The following is an 8,096-nucleotide window of genomic DNA, read 5'->3' on the forward strand; positions in this document are numbered from 1 at the left end:
ATTGAACCCATGTCTCCCGCATTTCAGGTGGATTCTCTACCACTGAGCCACCAGGGAAGGTCATATATATAAAATCAGGAGAACCATGATGTCGGTAGTCGGTAGGATTCTCGAGCGCTGCCTCAGACCTAATGAATACACATGTTTGGAGGCACCCAGGAATCTGCAGGCAGCTCAGCAGATTCTTATTCTCCTATAAAGGAAAACAGCTGAGCTTCGTGGCCAGTAGGGAGTTTCAGGGCTCAGGAGCCCCTCTTTTTCTCAGTCAGCAGGGTCCCCTCTTCCTTCACCCAAAGAGGCCAGGATGGGGTCCCCAGGAAAGCAGTTAGACTAGACCTGGCAGGGCAGCCTGGGCCTGGGGGCTGCAGGCTTGGCTTCCATTCAAGCCACTGAGGCCTCCCAGTGGAAGTCAAGAGATGGCCCATCTCTGACACTTTCAGCAACTTTCAGGAGGATTGCTTTCTTACTGTTGCCTCGACTCTGCGGTCATCAAAATCAGCCTTCCAGGAACACTCAGCCAAGTGGTAACACCACCGAAAGAAAAAGACTCTTCTTCCTTGTGAGCTCTTTGAATCTGGTTGATTGAAGCCAAATGCTGCCACCAACCACCAACCCCGCCCCCAGCTGATTTCACACACGCACAGGTGAGGCCACCACCCACAGGAAGATGACGTCCACTCCTGGGCCAACAGGCAGGCTCCCCTCTAACGCCTGGGGCCGAGTTTCTTTCTTTTTAACTTACTTTATTGAAGTATTGTTGGCTTGCAATGTTGTGTGAAGTTTCTAGTGGACAGCAAAGTGATTCAGTTATACATATATGTATGTTCTTGTTCATATCCTTTTCCATTATGGTTTATCGCAGGATACTGAATATAGTCCCCTGCACTGCACAGGAAACCTTGTCTATCCATCCTATAAGTAAAAATTTGTATCTGCTGATCCCAGGTTCCCAACCCATCCTTCCCCACCCCACCCCCTCTTGGCAACCACAAGAGGTTGCCTCCTAGAATTCTCCACCTGGATACTCAGCCTGCATTCCACTCAGCATATCCAAACCCGCTTTATCAGCTCCCTTCCCACGCTCTTGTCCAAGTCTATACCTAGCTTTGGTTAATGGTAGCACCAGTCACCCAACTGTTCCTGTTAACAATTCCATTGACATATTTTCTTCCCTTCCTCTCTTACCTCCCACACCTGGTTGGTTACAGGATCTTGTCTGAGTCTCCCCTCCTCTCTCCAACCTTACAATAGCCAGACTTGGCTCAGTCCCAGTCACTTTCTGCCTGGATTCCCTATAAAAAAGGAGAGCTCTTTAAGAGGTTGTAGGTAGAGATCCGGGCTTCCCCAGTCGCTCAGGGGTAAAGAATCTGCCTCCAAGGCAGGAGAGGCAGGAGATGCAGGTTTGGTCCCTGGGTCGGGAAGACCCCCTGGAGGAGGGCACGACAATCCACTCTAGTATTCCTGCCTGGAGAATCTTATGGACAGAAGAGCCTAGTGGGCTATGGTCCATAGGATTGCAGAGAGTCACACACGGCTGAGGAGACTTAGCATGTGTGCACAGGTAGAGTTCTAGCATCAGAATAATCTAGGTTCAAATCCCAGCTCTACCGTTTACTGTGTGACTTCAGGTGGGTCAGTCAACTGCTCTAAGCCAGACAATTTCCTTATGTGGAAAATTCCTATTTCATAGGGTTCTGATGAGGATTAAATAGGACAGTGTTTAGCTTAGACCCTAGCACAGTGAGTCCATTCAAGGAACACCTGAACTAAATACCGTCAGTTCTCCTGGGTAGACGAGGCCTTCTGCAGCCTGAATGTGGCCCCTCGCACTCCACTGGAGCCCCACCCCATGTGTTTCCTCACACTGCTTTTCTCTCTGCCTGGAGCACCCACTCCGTTGTCCATCCAGTTAACGCAGATATGTCCTTCACAAATGAGCTTGGGTGTCACTTCTTTATGATAACATGTCAGGAGCTTGAAATTGGCTGCGCTGGGAGTATTTACACAAAGGAAACTGGCAAACACGGCAAACCAGGGGGTGATCTATTATTTGCATGATTGTCTAGACTTGAGAAAATACCGACAAACACGTTAATAATGCAGACTAAATGTCAAAGAGGGTTGTGCCTGTAACGATTACACTGCAAATAGCTCAGAAACTGAGCAAATATTCTCCCAGTATTTGCAAACTGTTATCTACCTCAGCAAAGAAGTTGCTTACATCATTGACAAATGAGTGACATACATCTTTGTTGGTTCACTTTGCCTTGTAAACAATAGACATTTATGGGGAGGTTTTATTCATTTAGAATGATATGAGTGAGTTCTCTGCCAAATCAGATTGTATTATGCACTCATCTGTCGCCTGATTTTGTAACACTGGTGTCGGTGATAAGATGATAAAGACTAATAGTAGATTTTGCAAGAAATAGTGAGTCACTCAGAGAAGGCAGTGGCAACCCACTCCAGTATGCCTGCCTGCAGAATCCCAGGGACGGGGGAGCCTGGTGGGCTGAGGTCTATGGGGTCGCACAGAGTCGGGCACGACTGAAGCGACTCAGCAGCAGCAGCAGCAGTGAGTCCCTAAAGTTACAGGTATAAGCTGAAAAATAAAGTTGCTTAAAATCTATATCATTTCTAAATGTAAACAACAAGATCACAAACAGAACATTTTGTAAATCTTCAATTGGTCTCATGATTTTCACTCACAGTGTAGAATTATTTTTCAGTTTCTAGTCCCCAAAATGTCAGATGACATGGGACCTCCCTGGTGGCTAAGACTCCGCTCTCCCAGTGCCAGGGGGCCAGGTTCGATCTCTGGTCAGGGAACAAGATCCCACATGCGGCAACTAAACATTACGCATGCCACAAGGAAGCAATGAAAATCAAAGATCCCGTGTGCCCTGAGTGCCACAACTAACACCCGGAAAGGTCGAATAAATAAATACTTTAAAAAAAAAGAAAAATATTTTTAAAATATCAAATGACAGAGAAATTGGCTAAGCTGGTTACATGCAAGCAAGATGAAGAGAGACAGAAAATAACAAGAACAAAAATCATGTGACACATTGAAACCCCTCCATTTATCACATCATCGTTGAGATTTGACCACAGGGTGGCTAAAGGTACAAGAGTTCCAGAAAAACATTCTTAGAAGTCCGTGTGGATCCATTAGCTATATAGGTTCTACAGTAAAGAGTGCTGTGTATTTTACATTTGTTTTTAGATTGTGTGCTGAGCATCCTAAAATATTTACATGGGTGGGAACTCCTTGCAGCTGTGTGCAGCTGCCGGACTTTGTACTGGGCGGTATGCATTCCTGGGATGCCTTTTACAACTTTTTACACAGAGGGAAAACACAAATGCAGTAAGTTAGACACAAAGTGCATTGAACTTGAGTATAGTCCTCAGTGGACTTCCCTGGTGGCTCAGACGTAAAGCATCTGTCTACACAGTCCTCAATGTACTGGGTTGGCCAAACAGTTTGTTTGGGGTTTCCCATACGCTGTTATGGGGAAATCTGAACTAACTTTTTGGCCAAGCCAATATATCTATTCATACAATGGAATACTACCAGCAACAGAAAGGGCAGGACGTCCTGGGCAGGGAAAGACAGGAACGTGGCACAGAGGCGCAGTGAGTGGGAGAACGGGCACAGGGGCATGTGTCCTGCGGAGTCATCTGAAGCTCACCACCTCTTCCCTGAAGAATATAACACTCTTGCGGGCATCACAGGTTCCAGGTGTTTGCAGCTGACTCCAGGGCTGCCATGAAGTGGCAATGCCAGGGCATCTGAGGTGGCAGAGGGTCCATGGCGAAGTGACCAGTGCAGTCCGCCGGGTGGGAACTCAGGCTTCATTCACCTGCCCGCACAGGCCTCGTGGGTGAGGATTAGCCGCCTGGACCCTCCGGGGAGAAGTCCGGCTGGGACGCCCAGGATCCAGCCTCCATTCCTGCCGTCCGTCCACGTCTCGGAAGGAGAGTCCCCAGACAGGGCAGGGAAGAGGGCACAAAACGGCCCCAGGAAATGACTACCGGACACTCTCACGTCCCTCTTCTCCATGTTTGACCCGGGCAGGAGGGCAGAGAACCACAGGGGCGACTTGGGCGGCGAGGTTCCGTGGCTGACCACCCCCCGTCTGTCCTTCCCAAGTCTGGGCAGTTCCTCAGAGGGAAGGGCCCACCTGGTGGGAGAGCCGAGCATGCAGAGCCCTTGCTTCCCAGAATGTGGGTCTTGGGGAGCAGCGGGTGCCCCACGAGGTTGGATCTCGCCTTTCACCACGAAGAGACAGGAGGTCACATACAGCTACCGCCCAGGGGCTCAGCTGCCTCAGGCCCCTAGTGGGAAAGGGCTGCTCTTCCGTGTAGGCGCTCGATCCCTAGGATCTACTGAAGCCCACAGCCCAGCACTGACCTTGAAGCCAGTGAAGGAAGCAGCGTGTGCTTGGAAACTGAACAGTGAACCAAAGACGGAGAAGCCAAAGAGCGCCCACCGAGGGCCAAGCCTTTGCTGAGCCCGCCCGCACCGGCCACCCTCCCGCCCCGCCTGCTCTCATTGCTCTGCTGGGAGCAGGCTCCTGCCTTTGGGTCATGCACACCAAGACACAGTAGAGACACTCCCCTTAGCATCTACCCTTCCACCCCAGGAGGCCAGCACTCTGCTTGTGCTTTTAAACCAAAGAGAATTTGCTCCCCTGGGGAAAATGGCCACGCGTGATCAATATTTAGAGCTAAATGGTACATCCATGTGTCCTACTGAAAAACAAAATCAGGGCTTCCCTGGTGGCTCAGCGGTAAAGAATCCGCCTGCCAATGCGGGAGACACGGGTTCGATCCCTAGTCCAGGAAGATCCCACGTGCTGCGGAGCTACTAAGCCGGTGGACCACGCCCACTGAGCATGCATGCCCTAGAGCCTGTGCTCCACAACCGGGGAATAGCCCCCACTCGCCACAACTAGAGAAAGCTGGTGCAGAGCAACAAAGGCCCAGCACAGCCAATAAATAAATTAAAAATAAAAAAAATACAACAAAACCAAGCAAACAAAACATCTCCAAGTGGTAAGGAGCCACCAACTTGACTGAGACTCATTCCACCGATGGGTCAAGGCTTTGGGGTTTGTGGGTTCTGAAGCTACTTTACACATCTGGCTATTGAGCCCATGAAGGGTGTCAGGTCCCAGTGGAAATGGGTATTGAGTTTAAAATCCATACTGGGTTTCAAAGACACCACACACACGAAAGTGAAATAACTCATTCTTACTTTTATATGGATTATATATTGAATTAACACACCAAGTTAAATAAACTATATTGTTAAAATTTATTTTGCCTGTTTCTTTCCATTTGTTAAAAGTATGACCACCAGATTGCCCATGACTTGTACTATGGCTGATATTCTATTCCAGTTTTAAGAGAAAATTTCCCCACATATTTCAAGGGAATCCGGTTTTTAAAAATAACCAGAATAGTAAGAAACCAAATCAAACACTTTATTTCAGTGACCTGGACATTCTAAGGGCTTCTCACCAAGGATGGTGGGAGTGGGGGCCCTGGTGCTGGCAGCAAGGGATGCACTGTCTGTGGGGGATTTAAAAACGATGACAAAATCTAACCAGGGATCAGTCTGCTGTTTATTATTGCTACTATGTTGCTCCCGCAGTGACAGACGGTTCCCAGAGTGCCAAACCCCTCCCCAGGCGCACACGGGGACTTACCTTTGGGACACTCGGTTCTGCTGCCCGCTGCCCCCCGGGGATCCCCCCGCCACGTGGCACACAGCCTGCCCTCTGCTTTGGTCAACAGCGACAAGGATCAGTATCCAGCCTGGGCCCTCTCGGAGACCACAGGCTGACCTCCTCCCTGCTTCGTCCTGACCCTCACTGGTCAGGCACTCTTGTCCCGCTCCCAGAGCCCGTACCTCTTTCCACCACCCCGCAGGGGTTGAGGAAGAGCAAACACCCTTCTCAGGGGTGAGGGTCCACTGCAGGGGACCCCTGGGCTCACAAATGCTTCTGTTGCCCCCATAAGTTGGGTGCTATACCTGGAGCTACCAAAACCATAGGCTTTACAAAGCATTCTAGGAGCCAGGGTTCTCCCGAGCAACAGAACCAACAGGATGTATAGAAAGAAAGAGCCTCATTAGAAAGAATTGGCTCAGACTTCCCTGGGGATCGAGTGCTTAAGAGAGCTTCCCAGGTAATGCTAGTGGTAAAGAACCTGCCCGCCAATCCAGGAAACATAAAAGACACGGGTTCAGTCCCTGGGTCTGGAAGATGCCCTGGAGAGGGGCATGACAACCCACTCTAGTATTCTTGTCTGGAGAATCCCCAGACAGAGGAGCCTGGCCAGCTACAGTCCATGGAGGGGGGGGGGGGATCACAAAGAGTCAGACACAGCTGAAGCGACTTAGTGTGCACGCATGTAGTGCTTAAGAATCCACCTGTCGATACAGGTTCGATCCCTGGTCTGGAAAGATCCCACAAGCCATGGAGCAACTATACCCATGCACCCAACTACGGAGGCCACATGCTGCAACTACCGAAGCCTTCGAGCCCTGAACCCATGTCTAGCATCAAGAAAAGCCACCGCTTGCTGCAACTGGAGAAGGACCACATGCAGCAACACAGACCCAGCACAGCCAAAGATAAATAAATAAGCAGTTTTTTAAATTATAAAATATAGAATTGGCTTACATGCTGGAGGCTGTCAAGCCCAAAATTTGAAGACCCACTGTCCTAGGTCAGGTCCAAAGGCTGGAAGCTACGTAGAACCAAGAGGCGCTCATGTTCCAGTTTGAAGACTTCAGGTGAGAGGCAGTCTCTTTCACTGGGGGTGGGGGTCGTCTTTCGTTCTACTCAGGCCTGCAGCTGATTGGAGGCGGCCCTGCTCACATGACTGAGGGCCCTCTGCTCTACTCACCATCCATCAATCAAACGTTAATCTTGTTCAAAAACACCATCACAGACTCACTCAGAATAATACCTGGGCATCATGGCCAAGCCAGGTTGACACATAAAATGAACCCTCATAGCTCCAGAGTGCTGGAGAAGACTCTTGAGAGACCCTTGGACTGCAAGGAGATCAAACCTGTCAATCCTAAAGGAAATCAGTTCTGAATATTCATCGGAAGGACTGATGCTGAAGCTGAAGCTCCAACACTTTGGCCACCTGATGCAAATAACTGACTCATTGGAAAACACCCTGATGCTGGGAAAGATTGAGGGCAGGAGGAGAAGGGGACGACAGAGGATGAGATGGTTGGGTGGCATCACTGACTCAATGAACATGAGTTTGAGCAAGCTCTGGGAGTTGGTGGTGGACAGGGAGGCCTGGTGTGCTGCAGTTCATGATGTTGCAGATTCGGACACGACTGAGTGACTGAGCAACAACCGAGCTCCTTACAGGAGAGCACCAGGGCAGAGATGAGAAAAGGAAGAGGCGGCTGTATGGGCTCAAACGCTGAGCTGCACCACTCCTGTTGCACAACCTCTCTGGGCTGGTGCCCCTTCCACAGACCACACCCACCTGTGGAGAAGCACCCCCACCATGCTCAGGGCCGTCCTTGGCACTAACTGCTGCCACTGTTAGCTTTACAGTGTGGCTGGGATGGTGGTCCCAGGAGCTGGGAAGCCAGGAACAAGGGTAAGCCAGGGAAGGCGCCCTGGGGGAGCCGGACATTCTAAGTAAGCTCAAAATCACTTCCCATGGCTTTATGGCTTATTTTCTTTCATTTGCCTCTTAACTTTTAGATCTAGGACCTTTTGAAGGTAAAAATTTCATCAGCTTCCCAAAATGAGTGCAAAACCTGCTTTTCCTAGATTAAATCCACTTCTGTGGGTCAGGTAGCCAGCAGACTGGGAGCGCCTCCCTCCACCAGGCAGGGCATTCCTCCCACTCCTGAACCTCCCAGGTCCCAGGTCCTTCTAAATCTGTGTTTACTCCAGGGCTGCTGAGCTCAGATCATCTCGCGGCTCTAATCTGAGCCCTTCCCGGCTGAGGTCTGAACTGATTCGACAGAGCGGCTACACAGGCACTGAAGCTAAAAATAGGCACCTTTTCAGAGCGAGAGGAGGCAGAGTCCTTAGAAGTCCCACAGC

At 50.0% G+C, this 8,096-nt stretch overlaps 1 long non-coding RNA gene across 1 annotated transcript; it reads right to left on the minus strand.

Moving 5' to 3' along the window:
- Positions 1–781: 781 nt before the first annotated feature.
- On the minus strand, positions 782–6,856 carry LOC129622330 (uncharacterized). Its single transcript, XR_008699906.1, has 3 exons — positions 6,693–6,856; positions 1,186–1,292; positions 782–912 (listed from the first exon to the last, which is right to left on the minus strand). It is a non-coding gene; the product is annotated as an uncharacterized LOC129622330 (long non-coding RNA).
- Between the last annotated feature and the right edge of the window lie 1,240 nt (positions 6,857–8,096).

The sequence above is a fragment of the Bubalus kerabau genome, chromosome 11, assembly GCF_029407905.1.
Source record: "Bubalus kerabau isolate K-KA32 ecotype Philippines breed swamp buffalo chromosome 11, PCC_UOA_SB_1v2, whole genome shotgun sequence".
NCBI lineage: Eukaryota > Metazoa > Chordata > Mammalia > Artiodactyla > Bovidae > Bubalus > Bubalus kerabau.